Source organism: Bombina bombina, chromosome 2 (genome assembly GCF_027579735.1).
Source record: "Bombina bombina isolate aBomBom1 chromosome 2, aBomBom1.pri, whole genome shotgun sequence".
NCBI classification, from domain to species: Eukaryota; Metazoa; Chordata; class Amphibia; order Anura; family Bombinatoridae; genus Bombina; species Bombina bombina.
In genome coordinates, this window is record NC_069500.1 from 1,368,053,600 (window position 1) to 1,368,074,033 (window position 20,434).

Genomic DNA, 20,434 nt, shown 5'->3' on the forward strand with positions numbered 1-20,434 from the left:
TCAACGAGTTAGTTTCAGTCAGCAGTCCAGACCCAGAACAAATCAGCTTTTGTTATAGTATATTGTATGAATCCCTCTTTTTTTCTTATGCTTTTTAACATACAAATAAACTTTGAGTTTTAGCATTAGGACTCAGCACATCAGCGCTGCTTTCAAAAAAAGTGATTGCAGCCATTGTTAACTGTGTCCAACACTTCCAAATTGAATACGATTAAAAATCCTCAAACAGGATACCTTTCTGTTTGTTAAGCAAAATCAATTTCCTTTTTGGGTCCTACAGTGCTTGTTCTATTCCTTCCTATGCAATTCATTTCTCATACTTGTTAGTGGTTTCAAGTATACCCTTTAGAACTTAGCAGCTCAAAGGTATCCCACACTTCATCAGCCAGAAAGATCCACTCTAGGCTACAGACAGCGCTTGATACTTGTTCCTCACCTTTTCATATATATATATATATATATATATCTCGTTTTGACAGGTAAATAAACAATCAGGGCTTAATTTCTTTTTAATTAGAGTAATAGCAAAAATGCTAAAAATGTTCCAGTATTTTGGCCCAAGTTTTTCTCTGAAAGTCCCAGTAATGAAGGGGATAAAATAAAGGACACAAAAAACTATTCTAACACTAAACTATAGTAATAGCCCTTAACAGTCTTTTAGGCCATTGCACTAAAGTAATTTAGCTCTTTAAAAAAAAAAATACTACACCATTCTACAAGTAGCCCCCAACACCCCCAAAAAGGCCATCTAAAGAAAAACTACTCTAAAAATTCTCCTTGAGTGACAGTGAACAAAACACAATTTTTATATTTATTGTATATTCGAAAGTGTTAGTGTAATAAGCACATACCAATGTACCAGATAGCTTTTGATCATATTACATAATAGGGGGAACTAACTTTTGACAAAATACATGTTAGAATTTATCTGCTTAAAAATAATAGAATAGGGATCCCAACAAATTCCAATCAATGATAATAACATTTCAATGTTGATAACTTTTAAAATGCATTTTAACTACATAAACACCCCTGTAGTTTTCATGGGGATACTTTTTGAACCTTGGACTTACTTAAACAAGTGCCATTTCTTGCACTCCAAAATGCAATATGTATGTATATATATTTATACACAGAATTAGCGGACAAATGGTCGATATAAATGAGCTATACTCTCACTGGAGTTAATATCTTGTAAGGAATATTTTTTAGTATCAAATGGTGCAGATCCTATATCTAAGATTATTATCTAAAGACTGTTAGAAGAGAAAAAGGAACATTATCATACATGTACCTTAAAAAAGATAGGGAATGAAGCACTCTTTTCTCTTGTTAAGTGTATCCAGTCCACGGATCATCCATTACTTATGGAATATATTCTCCTTCCCAACAGGAAGTTGCAAGAGTCCACCCACAGCAAAGCTGCTATATAGCTCCTCCCCTAACTGCCATATTCAGTCATTCTCTTGCAAGCCTCAACATAGATAGGAGGTCGTGAGAGTCTGTGGTTTTTTTAAACTTAGTTTATTCTTCAATCAAAAGTTTGTTATTTTTAAATGGCACCGGAGTGTGCTGTTTATCTCAGGCAGTATTTGGAAGAAGAATCTGCCTGCGTTTTTCTATGATCTTAGCAGATGTAACTGAGATCCATTTGCTGTTCTCACACATTCTGAGGAGTGAGGTACTTCAGAGGGGGAATGGCGTGCAGGTTTTCCTGCAGATAAGGTATGCGCAGTAAAATATTTTTCTAGGAATGGAATTGACTAAGAAAATACTGCTGATACCGAAGTAATGTAAGTAAAGCCTTAAATGCAGCGATAGCGACTGGTATCAGGCTTATTAATAAGAATGTGTTTTAAAACGTTTGCTGGCATGTTTAATCGTTTTTTAACGTACATTGGTGATAACACTGTAATGTTGATATAGCCTTAAATGCAGTAAAAGCGACTGGTATCAGGCTTATTAATAGAGATACATACTCTTGTAAAAATGTGTTTTAAAACGTTTGCTGGCATGTTTAATCGTTTTTTAACATATGTTTGGTGATAAAACTTATTGGGGCCTAAGTTTTTTCCACATGGCTGGCTTAAATTTTGCATAGAAACAGTTAACTGAAGCTTCCCACTGCTGTAATATGAGTGGGAGGGGCCTAATTTAGCGCTTTTTTGCGCAGTTAAAATTACAAAATGAATTATCCAGATTCCCTCAGCAGTCCCATGAATACTACAGGACATTTCTAAAGGGCTAAAAAGACTTCCAAAATCGTTTTTAGGGAAGGTAATCCACAGCTCTGCTGTGGCAGTTTTGTTGTGTCTGTTTTTAAAAAACGTCTTTGTCGTTTTTTTTATCTGTTTTTTTGCATTAAGGGGTTAATCATCCATTTGCAAGTGGGTGCAATGCTCTGTTACCTTATTACATGTACTGTAAACATTTTGTTTGTTTTACTGCCTTTTTTCACTGTTTTTCAAATTTTGACAAAATTTGTTTCTCTTAAAGGCACAGTAACGTTTTATATATTTGCTTGTTAACTTGATTTAAAGTGTTTTCCAAGCTTATTAGTCTCATTATTAGTCTGTTCTAACATGTCTGACATAGAGGAAGCTCTGTGTTCATTATGTTTTAAGGCCATGGTGGAACCCCATCTTAGAATGTGTACCAGATGTACTGATTTCATGTTAAACAATAAAGATCATTTTTTGTCTTTAAAAACATTATCACCAGAGGATTCTGTCGTGGGGGTAGTTATGCCGACTAACTCTCCCCACGTGTCAGACCTTTTGACTCCCGCTTTAGGGACTCACGCTCAAATCGTGCCAAGTACATCAAGGGCACCCATAGCGTTTATTTTACCAGGGGATTCTGTCGAGGGGAAAGTTATGCCGATTAACTCTCCCCACGTGTCAGACCCTTCGACTCCCGCTTCAGGGACTCACGCTCAAATGGCGCCAAGTACATCAAGGGCGTCCATAGCGTTTATTTTACAAGACATGGCAAAGGTGGTGAATAATACTCTGGCAGCAGTATTAGTCAGACTACCTGAAATTAAAGGAAAGCAGATAGCTCTGGGGGTAGATACAGAGCATACAGACGCTTTAAGAACCATGTATGATACTACCTCACAATATGCTTAGTCTGTGGGTGATTTTTTTTTGACTCAGGGAAGATGATTTAACCTGATTCTGATATTTCTACATTTAAAATTTATGCTTGAGAACCTCCACTTGTTGCTCAGGGAGGCTTTGGCTGCTCTGAATGAATGTGTACAATCGCAGGGCCAGAGAAATTGTGTAGACTGGATAAATAATATGCAGTGCCGGTGTGTACTGATGTTTTTCCAATACCTAAAGAGGTTTACTAAAAAAAATTTTTTTTTAATAAGGAATGGGATAGACCAGGTGTGCCGTTCTCTTCCCCTCCTATTTTTTAGAAGAATGTTTTCTAATAGTTACCACCACGGGACTTCTGGCAGACAGTTCCTAAGGTGGAGAGAAGAGTCTCTACTCTAGCTAAGCGTACCACTACCTCTGGCGAGGACAGTTGTGCTTTTAGATCCAATGGATAAAAAATGTTTATTCAACAGGGTTTCATCCTGCAGCCCCTTGCATACATTGCTTCTGTCACTGCTGCTGCGGTGTTCTGGGTTGAGTCTCTTGATGAGGCTTTACAGTTAGTGACTCCATTGGATGAATATATTTGACAAGCTTATGCTAGCCAATTCCTTTGTTTTCTGATGCCTTTGTTAATTTGTCTAGACTAACGGCTAAGAATTCTGTTTTTTACTATACTGGCGCGCAGAGCGCTATGGCTTATATCATGGTCAGCTGTCGTGACTTTTATAAATAAGCTACTTAACTTCCCTTCAAGGGGCAGACCCTATTCGGGCCTGGTTTGAAGGAGATTATTGCTTATATCACTGGAGGAAAAGGTCATGCCCTTCCTCAGGATAGGAATCAAGGGCCAAAAAAGGTCTAATTTTCGTGCCTTTTAAAACTTCAGGGCAGGTGTGGCATCCACTTCCTCTAAGGCAAAGAAAGAGGGAATTTTTGCTCAGTCCAAGGCGGTCTGGAGACAATTGGACCTGGAACAAAAATAAGCAGGCCAAGGAGCGGAACGGACCCCTATCCTGTAACGGATCCTATAGGGGGCAGACTTTCATTCTTTGCCCGGGCGTGGGCAAGAGATGCCCAGGATCCCTAGGCATTGGAATTTATATCCCAGAGATATCTTCTGGATTTCAAAGATTCCCCCCCCAAAAAAGGGGAGATTTCGCCTTCACAATTATCTGCAAACCAGATAAAGAAGGAGGCATTCTTACATTGTGTATGAGATCCATCCAGTTCGAAGAGAGGAACAGGGACAGAGTTTTTACTCAAATCTGTTTGTGGTTCCCAAGGTGAGGGAACCTTCAGACCTATTTTGGATCTAAAGATCTTAAACAAATTCCTCAGAATTCCGTCATTTAAGATGGAAACTATTCGTACCATCTTAACTATGATCCACGAGAGTCAATAGAGGACTACAATGGATTTGAAGGATGCTTATCCTCACATTGTGATGCATAAAGATCACCTTCATTTTTCAGGTTTGCCTTTCTAGACAGGCATTACCAGTTTGTAGCTCTTTCCTTTGGGATATCTACAGCCCCAAGAATCTTTATGGAGGTTCTGGGGTCGCTTTGGCGGTCCTTAGGCCGCGGGGCATAGAAGTGGCCCCTTAGTTAGACGACATCCTGATACAGGCGTCAAACATCCAAATTGCCAAGTCTCATACGGACGTAGTACTGGCATTTCTGAGATCACATGAGTGGAAAGTGAACAAGGAAAGAGTTCTCTATCCCCAATCTCAAGGGTTTCCCTCCTAGGGACTCTGATAGATTCTGTAGAAATGAAAATTTACCTGACGGAGTCCAGGTTGTCAAAGTTTCTAAATTTCTGCCGTGTTTTTCATCCCATCCGAGCCCTTCGGTGGCTCAGTACATGAATGAAATCGGCTTAATAGGTAGCGGCAAGGGACATAGTACCATTTGCACGTCTACATTTCAGACCGCTGCAACTATGCATGCTCAGTCAGAGGAACGGGGATTACACAGATTTGTCCCCCTGTTGATCCTGGACCAAGAGACCAGAGATTCTCTTCTCTGGTGACTATGTCGGGTCCATCTGTCCAAGGGTATGACCTTCCGCAGGTCAGATGGGACAATTGTTACAATGGATGCTAGCCTTTTAGGTTGGGATGCAGTCTGGAACTCCCTGAAGGCTCAGGGATAGTGGACTTAGGAGGAGACCCTCCTTCTAATAACTATTCTGGGAGTGATATTCCATGCTCTTCAGACTTGGCCTCAGTTAGCAACTCTGAGGTACATCATACTCAGTCGGACAATATACACGACTGTGGCTTACATCAGCCATCAAGGGGGAACAGAAGTTCCCTAGTGATGTTAGAAGTCTTACAATAATTCACTGGACAGAGACTCACTCTTGTCTATCAGCTATCCATATCCCAGGTGTTGAGAACTGGGAGGTGGATTTTCTAAGTCGTCAGACTTTTCTTCCGGGGGAGTGGGATTTCCTCCGGAGGTCAAGACCAAGCAGGAGAGGGCTTTGGTGTTTTTGACAGCGCCTGCGTAGCCACGCAGGACCTGGTATGCAGATCTGGTGGACATGTCATCCTTTCCATCACGGTCTCTGCTTCTGAGACAGGTCCCTCTACCTCAGGGTCCTTTCAACCATCTAAATAGAATCAATCTGAGATGGACTGCCTGGAGACTGAACGCTTGATGTTATCAAAGCATGGCTTCTCCGAGTCAGTCATTGATACCTTAAATACAGACATGAAAGCCTGTCTCTAGGAAAATTGAACATAGATATGGTGTAAATATCTGATTGTTATGAATCCAAGGGTTACTCATGGAGTAAAGCCTGGATTCCCAGGATATTATCTTTTCTCCAAGATCTTTTTGAGAAAAGGGTTGTCAGCTAATTCCTTAAAAGGGACAGATTTTTACTCTGTCTATTTTTTTGCACCAGCGTCTGGCAGGTATTGTAGACGTTCAGGCATTTGGTCAGGCTTTGGTTAAATCCAAGCCTATGTTTAAAACTGTTGCTCCACCATGAAACCTGGTTCTTAAGGCTCTTCAAGAAGTTCTGTTTGAACCTTTTTTGTTCCATAGATATCAATCTATATCTTGGAAAGTTCCTTTTGGGTAGCTATTTCCTCGACTCATAGAGTCTCCAAGTTATCTGTGTTACAATGTGATTCTCCTTATCTGGTCCTTCGTACGGATAAGGTAGTCCTGCGTACCAACCTGGGTTTTTTCCTAAGGTGGTATCTAACAAGAACATCACTCAAGAGATAGTTGTTCCATGCTTGTATCCTAATCCTTCCTCAAAGAAGGAACGTCTATTACACAATATTGGACGTGGTTTGTGCTTTAAAGTTTTACTTACAAGTTACTACAGTTTTCATCAAACGTTCACCTTGTTTGTTGTTTATTCTGGACAGAGGAGAGGTCAAAAGACTTCAGCAGCCTCTCTGTCTTTTTGTTAAAAAGCATAATTCATTTAGCTTATGAGACTGCTGGACAGCAGCCTCCTGAAGGGATTGCAGCTCATTCTACTAGAGCTGTAGTTTTCACTTGGGCCTTTTTTAAAATGTGGCTTCTGTTGAACAGATTTACAAGACGGAGTCTTGATCTGCACTTCATACTTTTTCAAATTTAACAAATTTGATACCTTGCTTCTTCGGAGGCTATTTTTGGGAGAAAGGTTTTTTTTACAGGCAGTGGTAACTTCCGTTTAAGTACCTGCCTTGTCCCTCCCATCATCCGTGTACTTTAGCTTTGGTATTGGTATTCCATAAGTAATTGATAATCCGTGGACTGGATACACTTAACAAGAGAAAACATAATTTATGCTTACCTGATAAATTTATTTCTCTTGTAGTGTATCCAGTCCACGGCCCGCCCTGTCACTTTAAGGCAGGTAATTTTTTCATTTGAACTACAGTCACCACTGCACCCTATGGTTTTTCCTTTCTCTGCATGTTTTCGGTCAAATGACTGAATATGGCAGTTAGGGGAGGAGCTATATAGCAGCTTTGCTGTGGGTGGACTCTTGCAACTTCCTGTTGGGAAGGAGAATATATTCCATAAGTAATGGATGATCCGTGGACTGGATACACTACAAGAGAAATAAATTTATCAGGTAAGCATAAATTATGTTTTATGAATATGCAGGTATTTAATATACTCTCATTTCCAGAGATATGTAAGAAAGCTAAGAATAAGATACACATACTTACATGGAATATTGCATCAATATATACAGTGTAAATACAGTGTCTATAAAACCAAATAGCTAAGTCACATGACTAGCAATAGCCCAAACACATAAGCACATCAAATTAGCACAACTTTATATGTTACAGCACTACCACTACACCCCAGCTGCTCACATAACTCCCTTAAAATGTACAAGGAGGAATAGCCCAGGCAGGTTCTAATTAGGGATCTAAGTGGAGAGAAGTAGCTTCAAAGTTGAAACTTGTACAATAACTGGCAAGAGGAAAATATCATGCATGGTGAAATACAGAACATATACAGTTACAGTACTGCAAGGTAACAGCAAAGACAAAAGCATTCAATATCAATTAGATGCTATAAATGGCAGTCTCTACGTAAACAGGTTGTCATAGTGAATCAAACTTCCGCAAAGAAGCATTTGTAGGAAAAACTTGTAAAGCCAATCAATTGTATCCAAAATCCTGGAATAATATGCAGCGTCAGCACTGTATTAAAACGTATCTGTCTTCTCTTATCAAGCCTTGAAAAGAGTTCCAAGCAACTTGGATCTGGAAAAACAGTTCAATCTTGCCTTAAAAAAATCACCAGCATCAGCGGTGTCTGCAACAGCATAATCCCATGTGTTGAGCTAGGTCACGTGGCAACAGCAACCAATGCCTACACGTGTTTCACCCCCAACGTCTATTGGTAGACGGGGCTTCCTCAGGGCTGGTGAATCCTTTCCCTTGTCATGAGTTTATACTCAGTTTTGCTCCGCCCATTGGAATGGGTAAAAAATCATGAAAAATTAGTGCAAATAAGTATCCAATTGATGGTCACTATGTCATGTATTGGAACATAGAGGTTACTTTATTAAGTTAGCACATCGCTACATACAGCATAGATATGAGAGCGCAGAGAAAAAGGAGAAAAATATATGGTTACCTTAGCATGTTTTAGCCTATAAAGCTAGCCATATCTAGTTTCTCATTCAAACATTTTGGGGCCAATGTACCAAGGGTGTAAATCCACCTACACTCTTTTTGGAAAATACATTTTTCATTGTCCCCTCCTCTGCCATGAAAGAGCCCTGTATAACTTCCTGTGAATCTAAGACATTCCGGATTACTGTTATTTTTCAATTGGAAATGTCTCGCCACACTACTTGTTTGGATTTTGTCCTTTATATCATCTCTATGTTCTTTAATTCTATCCTTGAAGATTCTCTTAGTTTTGCCAACATAAAAACTGGGGCATGAACACTCCAGTATATAAACCACCCCCTCTGTATTGCAATTAAAGAAGTGGTTTATTTTAAATTCTCTATCACTGTTGAGTGAGAATGTTTTTGTTCTTTTCATAAAATCACAGGTCACACATTTCCCACATGGAAAATTACCATTGGGAACATGTCTTTTAAGCCAATTTTGCTAATAAGGAGTAGAGACAACTTGGCCTCTAACAAGTTTATCTCTTATGTTAGGGGCACGTTTTGCTGTCAGGTTAGGAAACTGCCCCACTTCTGAGGCTATGCTAGTATCACTAGTAAGGACTGACCAATGTTTGTGTAGTATCGTTTTAATAGTACTCCAGTGACAGTTATAGTTGGTAATAAGTCTGATAGGCATTTTCTTTTTTTCTTTTATTTTAAAAAGCAGAACATCTCTGTCCTGTTGTCTTGTTGTGACTTTAGCTCTATTAATGCGTCTCCCTCTGTCTATAAATCTTTCTTGCATTTCTTCAGCATGTTTGTCAAATTTCACTTTAGATGAACAATTTCGACGTAGTCGAAGAAATTGACCTTTTGGAATGCCTTTTATCATATGTGCTGGATGATGGCTGGAAGCCAATACAATGCTATTTGCAGCGGTTTCTTTTCTAAAGTTTTCTGTGACAAGTGTGCTTTTTTCCTTACTTATTTTTATGTCAAGAAATGTAATTTCTACATGACTGTACTGAAGGGTAAGGCATATATTGGAATTATTGTCATTTAGTTAATGAAGAAATGTATGTAATAATTCAAGACTACCCTCCAGATCAGGAGGATATCATCCACATATCAATGCCAAAAGTGGACATATTTATTAAACAAGTGATTTTGATATACAGTATCCATCTCCCACTTTCCCAAGTGAAGGCAGGCATGCGTTGGAGCACATGTTGCCCCCATAGTGCTGCCTCTCAATTGTTTGAAAATTCAAAAAGACTTTGTTCTCAAGGACAAAACACAATAACTGTATAACAAATTTGGTATGTCTTTCAAAGCTAGGGCCTCTACTAGAGATACATTCTTCACAAGTTTGAACACCATTGAGGGATAGAAGAGTATAAACTCTCAACATCTACTGAGGTGTCAGAGGTGTCAAGAACAAAGGAGGGTAGTGTAGACAGAAAGGGTTGAAGGAAATAGTCCACATAATTGCAAATATTTTCGGAAAGACTTCCTATTCCAACAGATTTTAAAGTGGGAATGGGGTTATAGAGAAGTCTTTGATATTGTACTCTGCCTAGTAATTGTCTTTTCACTTCCATACAACAGAGATCTTCATCCCAGAGAACAATGTTGCCCTTCTTGTCTGCAGGTTTTATGACTACATTGGGGCTTGCCTAAATTCAATAAGTGTGTTTCTATCCTTTTTAGTCAGGTTGTCGTTTACAACACTTATACAAGATAGGCTCTGCATTTCTTTCTCTACCAGTTTAACAAATAAGTTAACCGGGGGAGAGGTAGAGAAGTGTGGCATGAAGGCCAATCTCTTAGTGAAATGGGATGGCGGCCTAAAAGTTTCTGGTTCACTATATTCTATCAGTTCACTTGCTTGTGAAGCTGATTCCAAATATAAAGATTTCAAATCCTTAAGTGCCAATCTGTCCTCTGTGGTCAAACTCAAATCATCTATTACATTGCTTTATTTTTAAACTTTTGTAATAATACTGCTCTCCTAGCAAATTTGTGTAGGTCTTTCAACAATTCAAATTTGTCCAGCCCTCTCGTTGAACAGAAAAAAAGGCCTTTTTTAAGAACATTCATATGTGATATATTTAACCTAAAAGAGGACAGATTGATCACCTGAAGATCCAAAACTGAGTCAAAATTGGTTAGTAAGGCCTGCAGCCCCTCCGTCCTCGTGGGCGATAGTTCTGTGATCTCTCTAGGCTCTGATTGTAGTCCCTGTATCTGGTCTGACAGTAGGGGTACCGTCTTCCTCCAGAAGTTGAATTTGTCCCTATTCCTTCTCTTCCTGCCACCTCTCCTTCTTGAGAGGTTCCTGGTCCAGAATGTACCTCATATCCCTGCATATCTTGTTCAACATCTGAACAGTCTGTGCCTGAATCATATGAGCCCTGTTCCTGTCGATAAGAGTAAACTTGTTTTTTTGCAATAATCTTCTTGATCTCTAACCAGCTTCCTTCCTTTTTGTAACTAGATTTCAGATTGTAATCTTGCTATTTGCTCTTTCCTTTTACTATTTAATTTGACAAAATTAGAGTTCTCTTTAAACCCATTTACAAACTTAAGGGCCTCTTCAACTTCTAATTTAGTTTTTTCTAGTCTTTCTTTATTCCTTTTGACCATTTTTTTCATAAGGATAATGGAGCACTCTGACAAACTAGTGTTCCAATCCTCCATGAACTCCTCACCTGCTTCATCCTCCCTTAGATTAGTATCAGGGTCTTGCCTCAATCTAAGGCCTCTTGGGATAATTGCATTCTGAACATAGTTCTCTAGATTTGTTATTTCTGCTCTCATCTAATTTGTTTCATAAGTAGTTGTTTATATTTTTTAAAAGCCCCACAAATATTTACACATTTTCCTTCTTGATCTTTGCTCTCAAACAAATAACAGACTTGCATTCACTAGTCTTTTCTCATTAAGTGCCTCTAATGTGATGTTTCGGGAATACAGCTTCCTCAGACTTGTCCCTGAAATGTCACATTAAAGGCACTTAGTGAGAAAAGACCAGTGAGTGCAAGTCTGTTATTGCTATGGATTGCTATGGATTCATGATTTGTCTGAACCCTTGCTGTTGATCTTATTCAGCAAGAATGTACTTCTGAAGAAATATATATATAGTACAGCTAATAAAAATATCAGCAGAAAATAGCTGCACACACACAAATATATATATATATATATATATAATGATGATAATAACATTTAAAAAACAGAATAATAAATCAGATTAAACAACGTAGAATCCATTGTCAAAACACTGAAAGTCTTATCTCAGGTGTAATATAGAGTCTTTCCTCTTTTAAAACTTTTCCACAGGAAGGGCCGGCTGCTTGTAAAAAAAACCTCAGGTTTAGGGTCAGAGTCCAAAAGAGATATGATCTAAAAGAACAAGCGCACAAAGGCACTCCTCGTGGTGCCATACATTTAATAAGGCATATGCAAAAACATATAGAAACAAATCATCCCATTCAGATGGGTACTCACAATTTCAAACTTCAGGTAAAATGAGGTATGGATATTACTCATGAAATGGGTATAAAGATGTCCAACTTTGGCAATTTCAGAGGTAATGCTGCTCAGTTCAATCGTTCAGCATAAAAGGTAATCCACTCGAAAGCTGCTCTGGGGTAAACAGAGGTCAATACCGAGGATAAGAGTGGTATGTGAAACCCTCAAAAGATGGTATACACCTCAGTGTCCCTTAGTACATACACCAACTACCAAGATGCGGCCTTGTGAGAAGGTCATCATTTCACTGTGGCGTAAGGTGGGCGTGGCCTAACACTGTGGCCTAACAAGTTTCACGGACAGTATCCGCTTCGTCAGAGGCTTCTTAGAGACCCGCCGTACTACTATGCCAATATATGATTCCCCAGTAAGAAAGATACACGCCCCCCCCATCCTATATCACTGTATAAACAACACCTTCTTTAAAAAAGATTAACAAATATTGCAATGTAGTTGATATGCAACTACACATAGTAACAATCAAGGTAGCATTTTTATAATCTGTCTTAGTTCACAAATCCCTTCTATTGGTCACAAACAACGCTTCTATATTAAAAACATCTAACCTGTACAATAAATATAATATTAAAAATATTTCTAAATAAATAATCAAATAATAATAGCAGCAGATTAAGATAAATAAAAAATAATAGTGATGGCCTATTTCATTATTACAAAACCCCATGTTCTACATATATATATTAAAATTTGATAAAATTAATGTTAATTTTAATACAGTACCACAAAGCTCTTCTCAGGCCTATCTTATACTGATTAGAATTCAATGTAGTCTAGACTCTGATTCTGAACATCCTCATGCATACCCGAGTATTAAACTGCAACCCCCCCACTGAAAAGTTAATGATATTTCTACGTCTACTGATCTATATCATAGGAAAATTGCTTAAACCCATGATAAAGAACATACAAGGAGCAATAATCTATACAAGAAACGCTTGCATATCTACATCCCTATTCATTCCTAGGGGTTCTAAGGTTTGTAATTGGTGAATCTAAAAGGTCTCCCTTTATCTATCCCCTCTTCTTTCATCAAAGGTCACCTGTTCTATTGCCTTAAACCTGAATCTAGTAGCATCGTTGATATGAATTTTCCTAAAATGATCTGACCCCATCAGAGACATTCCCCTTTTCAATATTTTTTGTATGTTCCATCATTCTCTTCTTAATAGTCCTCTTGGTCCTTCCAATGCATTGTTTCTTGTATGAACATTCCAGTCGATACACTACATACTTATAATGACAATTCATAGCATGTTTTATATTCACCTTTAGTTCATTGGAACTGGAAGGATTAAGTTAACCAATTCATTTTCTTACTATTTGTGTTATTCCTAAAATTACTAGTTGCTAAAAATTCCATAAGGTTCTTGCTTTTTCCAAAAACAACTTTTGGCATGGGGTCCAGAGTTTTACTTAAAATAGGATCTTGTATGAGGACATGGCAATGTTTTATTATTGCTCTCTAAATTTTCATTTTTTATGCATATTGTCATATAACTTTTCTTTCTGACAAATAAGTAGAGTTGATTTATCCAGGTCCCTGGCTCTATTGTAACCCTCTTCAATGATAAATTTATTTTTTAGACTTACTGATTCTTGTTCGAATGAAGTCATATTTGAACAGTTCCTTCTTACTCTCGAGAACTGGCCATATGGAATGTTATTAATCCAGTTCCTATGATGTCCACTAGAAGCATGAAGGTAACTGTTCGAATCTGTATCTTTACTATACAAGTGGTGATTATTTGTTCATTGCTGGATGAAAGAACTACATCTAGAAACTCAATGTGATTTTCATTCAATTTTTGATGAATTTCTAATTATATTCATTGTTATTTACATATTAAAAAAACGTCGCTATTGAGTCCTCATCCCCATTCCATATTACTATTACATCATCTATGAAACGTTTCCATAGAATGATGTTGTCTTTATAGGGATTGTTGTTCCAAACATACCTGTCCTCCCAGGAACCCATGTACAGATTTGCCTAATTGGGGGCAAAGCGAGTTCGCATTGCAGTGCCCCTAATTTGCAAGAAAAAATCATGTTCAAATAAAAAGTAATTCTTTTTTAAATAAAATAAATGGAACTTGTCTCTGATTTTTATGTAAATGATCATGTTTTTTTAATAAAATATGCTACACTCTCTACCCCTTTCTCATGGGGGATACAGGTGTACAGTGCTGTTACATCTAGAGCTAGCCACCTGTATCCTGGTTTGCATGCTATATTCTCAAGTGTTCTTAAAGTATGAGGAGTGTCTCCAATATAAGAACTCAACGTTAAAACCATAGGTTTAAGGTAAGTATCCACAAGTTGTGATAAATTGCATGTTAAAGGGACACTGAACCCAAATTTTTTCTTTCGTTATTCAGATAGAGCATACAATGTTAAGCAACTTTCTAATTTACTCCTATTATAATTTTTTCTTCTTCATTCTTTTGCTATCTTTATTTGAAAAAGAAGGCATCTAAGCTTTTTTTTTTATTCAGAACTCTGGACAGCACTTTTTTATTGGTGAATGAATGTATCCAGCAATCAGCAAGGACAACCCAGGTTGTTAACCAAAAATGGGCCGGCATCTAAACTTACATTCTTGCATTTTAAATAAAGATACCAAGAGAATGAAGAAATTTTGATTAAAGGAGTAAATTTGAAAGTTGCTTAAAATGTCATGCTCTATCTGAATCACAAAAGAAAAAAAATTGGGTTCAGTGTCCCTTTAATGAATTTTTTTCCGCTATTTCTTGATCCTTATGGATCTTCGACAGATGATAAAATATTGCCACTTTGCACTTATCTTGGAGTAGGAAGTCATATTCATCTTTGTTTATAATTCCTGTTACTAAGTTATCATCCAACAAAGATTTTATCTCTTTTATAAATACATTTGTTGGATTTTTTTTTTTTTTTTAAGAAATACATAAGCCTTAGCGTTTTATATTTACACCTCAAACGCTGACCAAGGTGTGTAATATAACATATCCATGACAAATTAGCAATTTTCTAACAGTTGTTAACAACATTGACACTAACATAATGACCCAAAAGTATATTTTGCAAAGTTCAAGAGATAGTATCCACTGCACTACACAAATATATACCTAATTACCTTTTATTCAACCAATCATGTTACCTTATAGGTATCCTGTCCTCATTCACATTATACAATACAAATCTAATTCTGTTCCCCAACACCCACATTCATTAACTTCACCTAACAATGGTGCCAGGATTTGTTTCTGAACTGAAATCTCTAAGACCTTAACAAAGAAATTCCATTTCCAAATACAATTTTCTGCTATTTGTTCTTTTTCATACATAACATTATATACCTCATTGGACATTTGTTTTCTTAAGTGTTCTATAATCTCTTCAATATTAGGGACATTGGGTGAAAGCCAGGATCCTAAAATACATTTCCATGTTATCATTATTACCATCACCACAAAATCCTCTGATTTATTTTCTGTTGCTAAATTAACCAAAGTTAAAACATTTTTAAAGTTTAATTGCAGCTTAGTTTGTAATACTTTGACAGTCTAGTATCTTATGTTAGCCCATAATTGTTTAATCTTTGGGCAATCCCATAAATAGTGTTTAAGACTTGGATTACTCAGTTTACATTTAATGCGTTCATTCTTACAATTGAACCATCTACTAACTGTTTTTTGTGTCACATAGAATTTATGCACTATTTTAGTTTGTGATTCCCCAAAGTATGCATCACTAGACTCTTGATGGATACGTTTGAAGATTTTGTGCAATTCTTCTATAGAGACATGCTCTTCCATCTCCCTGTTCCAAGCCTCTGAGAGTTTTGAAAAATCTTGCCCTTATATGAGTCCAGCAGAGCTTCATAGATAAATGAATGCTTAAATTTCCCTTTCTTAAACATTACAATTGATATATCCAAACAATGAGTTTCCCATAGCAAAGGGTACTTCTGCAATAGAGTATTAATATATGCCTAGATTTAGAGTTTGGCGGTAGCCGTCAAAACCAGCGTTAGAGGCTCCTAACGCTGGTTTTTACCGCCCGCTGGTATTTGGAGTCAGTCAGGAAAGGGTCTAACGCTCACTTTCCAGCCGCGACTTTTCCATACCGCAGATCCCCTTACGTCAATTGCGTATCCTATCTTTTCAATGGGATCTTTCTAACGCCGGTATTTAGAGTCTTGGCTGAAGTGAGCGTTAGAAATCTAACGACAAGACTCCAGCCGCAGCAAAAGGTCAGGAGTTGAGAGCTTTCTGGGCTAACGCCGGTTCATAAAGCTTTTAACTACTGTGCTCTAAAGTACACTAACACCCATAAACTACCTATGTACCCCTAAAACGAGGTACCCCCACATCGCCGCCACTGTATTAAAATTATTTAACCCCTAATCTGCCGACCGCACACCACCGCCACCTACGTTATCCCTATGTACCCCTAATCTGCTGCCCCTAACACTGCTGACCCCTATATTATATTTATTAACCCCTAATCTGCTGCCCCCAATGTCGCCTCCACCTACCTACAATTATTAACCCCTAATCTGCCGACCGTACCTCACCGCCACTATAATAAATGTATTAACCCCTAATCCGCCTCACTCCTGCCTCAATAACCCTATAATAAATAGTATTAACCCCTAATCTGCCCTCCCTAACATCGCCGACACCTAACTTCAAGTATTAACCCCTAATCTGCCGACCGGACCTCACCGCTACTCTAATAAATTTATTAACCCCTAAAGCTAAGTCTAACCCTAACCCTAACACCCCCCTAAGTTAAATATAATTTAAATCAGATTTTTCCTACCTTAATTCCGATTGGCTGATAGAATCCTATCAGCCAATCGGAATTCGAGGGACGCCATCTTGGATGACGTCATTTAAAGGAATCTTCTTCGGACTTAGGACGTCGCAAGAAGAGGATGGAGCCGCGCCGGAGGTCTTCAACATGGAGCCACTTGTCACCGCTTGGAAAAAGATGGTTGCCGGTCCGGATCTACTCTTCTGCCCGGATAGCATGAAGACTTTGGGGCCTCTTCTGGACCTCTTCAGCCGTCGCTTGATAGAAGACTTCAGCCGGATGATGGATCTCCAGCCCCCGCTTGGGCTTGGATGAAGATTTCGGAGCCTGGAGCGATCGGTGATACCTGGCATGGTGAAGACAAGGTAGGAAGATCTTCAGGGGCTTAGTGTTAGGTTTATTTAAGGGGGTTTGGGTTAGATTAGGGGTATGTGGGTGCTGGGTTGTAATGTTGGGGGGGTATTGTATGGGTTTTTTTACAGGCAAAAGAGCTGAATTCTTTGGGGCATGCCCCGCAAAAGGCCCTTTCAAGGGCTGGTAAGGTAAAAGAGCTTTTCTATTTTAATTTTAGAATAGGGTAGGGCATTTTTTTATTTTGGGGGCTTTGTTATTTTATTAGGGGGCTTAGAGTAGGTGTAATTAGCTTACAATTTTTGTAATATTTTTATTATGTTTGTAATTATTTTTTTTTATTTTTTGTAATTTAGCTTTTTTTATTTTTTTGTACTTTAGTTAGTTTATTTAATTGTATTTATTTGTAGGTATTTTATTTAATTTATTTATTGATAGTGTAGTGTTAGGTTTAATTGTAGATAATTGTAGGTATTTTATTTAATTAATTTATTGCTAGTGTAGTGTTAGGTTTAATTGTAACTTAGGTTAGGATTTATTTTACAGGTAATTTTGTAATTATTTTAACTAGGTAGCTATTAAATATTTCTTAACTATTTAATAGCTATTGTACCTGGTTAAAATAAATACAAAGTTGCCTGTAAAATAAATATAAATCCTAAAATAGCTACAATATAATTATTATTTATATTGTAGCTACATTAGGGTTTATTTTACAGGTAAGTATTTAGCTTTAAATAGGAATAATTTATTTAATAAGAGTTAATTTATTTCGTTAGATTTAAATTATATTTAACTTAGGGGGGTGTTAGGGTTAGGTTTAGACTTTAGGGGTTAAAAAATTTATTAGAGTAGCGGTGAGGTCCAGTCGGCAGATTAGGGGTTAATACTTGAAGTTAGGTGTTGGCGATGTTAGGGAGGGCAGATTAGGGGTTAATACTATTTATCATAGGGTTAGTGAGGCGGATTAGGGGTTAATACATTTATTATAGTAGTGGTGAGGTCCGGTTGGCAGATTAGGGGTTAATAAATGTAGGTAGGTGGAGGCGACGTTGTGGGGGGCAGATTAGGGGTTAATAAATATAATATAGGGGTCAGCTGTGTTATGGGCAGCAGATTATGGGTACATAGGGATAATGTAGGTTGCGGCGGTGTACGGAGCGGCAGATTAGGGGTTAATAATAATATGCAGGGGTCAGCAATAGCGGGGGCAGCAGATTAGAGGTTAATAAGTGTAAGGTTAGGGGTGTTTAGACTCGGGGTACATGTTAGGGTGTAAGGTGCAGACTTAGGAAGTGTTTCCCCATAGGAAACAATGGGGCTGCGTTAGGAGCTTAACGCTGCTTTTTTGCAGGTGTTAGGTTTTTTTTCAGCTCAAACTGCCGCATTGTTTCCTATGGGGGAATCGTGCACGAGCACGTTTTTGAAGCTGGCCGCGTCCGTAAGCACCGCTGGTATCGAGAGTTGCAGTGGCGGTAAATTATGCTCTACTCTTCTTTTTTGGAGCCTAACGCACTGAAAACGCAGCCATTCTGTGAACTCTAAATACCAGCGGTATTTAAAAGGTGCGGGGGAAAAAAAGCATGCGTTAGCTACGCGGGTCGTTACCAACAAAACTCTAAATCTAGCCGATAGTGAATAATTTGAGTATAGGCAAAGTAATAAGAGTCCGGTATTTGTACATTATTTTGTAGTTCTTGAAAAGAGATTATTTTTCTATGTAATAAATCTATTAAATCTTCTATTGGTTTTATATTTATCTTATGCCATTTTTTTGAAAAATCCTGGAGACTTTCCTGGTAAAAACCATGTATTTCCTTTTATAGGTAAAAATAGTGAAACATAGTGCTGGGATACCAAAACTTTATGCACTCCCTGCCAAGCCTTGATTATATTCTCATACATGATGTTTTTTTCTAATTACAGGGGCTATATCCTTCCATTTTTGGTGTAACATTGAGGCTACTATTATATCTTCTAAAATAAACTTGTCCATAGCCTCAGTATAAAAATGCTCAGTTCCTAGAAGCCAGTCTAGTACTACATTTGTTAATCCTGCTAAATTATATAAGTAGATATCTGGGATACCCAGTCCCCCATTTTCCCTTTTCAGCTGTAATTTTTTTAAACTATTACGTGGTTTTTTTCCTTCCCACAAAAAAAGATTAAACATCCTATTCAATGTATTAATATCACTTTTAGGGATCCTAATCGGAATCATATTCATAGGACATAGTAATTTTGGAAATATTATCATCTTTATTAGATGAACATTCCCTAATAGAAAAATAGGTGACCATTTCTAGCATATAAAATCAAGTTTAATGTCTTCATAAATCCGATTTAAATTTAATTTACCATTCATTTGGGTTACTTGAAATACAGATACCCAAAGATGTTAGATATTTTTTAACTTCAATATAAGGTAAATTTTCAACTTCTATTTCTTTGTTTTTACTAAGCCACAAAATCTCTGATTTATTCTCATTTATTTTATAACCTGAAAGTCGTCCAAATGTCTTTATTACTTGCATTATGTCCTTTAAGTGAAGTTCTGGATCTTGTAAAAAAAGAAGCATATTGTCTGCATATAGCGCTAAATTAAAGCTAATCTCATTCATCTTAAAGCCAAAAGGGATTTTACAAAGTTTAGCTGCTAGAGGTTCCAATACTAAGTTGAATAATAAAGGTGACAAAGGACACACTTGCCTTGTTCCTCTTTCTAAAGTAAACCTTGGGGTTGTCTCCCCATTGACAGATAATGAGGACTTTGGTTTGTTATAAATGTTTTTGATAAAAGAAAAAAAGAATCCCTGAATATTATATTTTTTTAAACAGGAGAACAGGAGAATAAAAATGGCCATTCAACCCTGTCGAATGCTTTTTCAGCATCTAATGCTAAGTGTGCCGCATTCTTCTTAGGTTGTTTTATCAATTGTTTTTTGTTAAATAACCAAAAATGATTTGCTATGTATAACACTTTTCTCATGTTCTTTGCTAAGGATCTTGCCTTGTTTGAACAAAACCTGACTGGTCATTGTGTATTAGTGAAGGTAGAATTTTTTTACATCAATTAGCTAATATTTTTGTCAATAACTTGTAATTTTGGTTAAGCAGCGAGATCGGGCTATATGATGCCACTTTAAGAGGATCTTTGCCAGCTTTTGGTATAACAATTATACACGCTGCTGAAAATTCTTTGAAGGCTGAATTACTACTATCAAATATAAATTAAACAATTCTACCAAAATTTTAGAGATTTGTGTTTAAAGTATTTTATACCATTCCACCGGGAGACCATCCTTCCTATTTTTAATTCTCTTAAGGTTTTACTAATTTCCTCTATCGTGATTTCTGCATTAAGTTCTTCCTGCTGATCCTATATGATTTCTGGAAGAGAGATTGAATCTAAAAACCCTCTACACTCTTTTTTAATATTGCTATATTTTTCTGATGTATATAGTGTTTCGTAGAATTTACGAAACTCTTCGGCAACATCTTCTGATTTTGTCTTAATT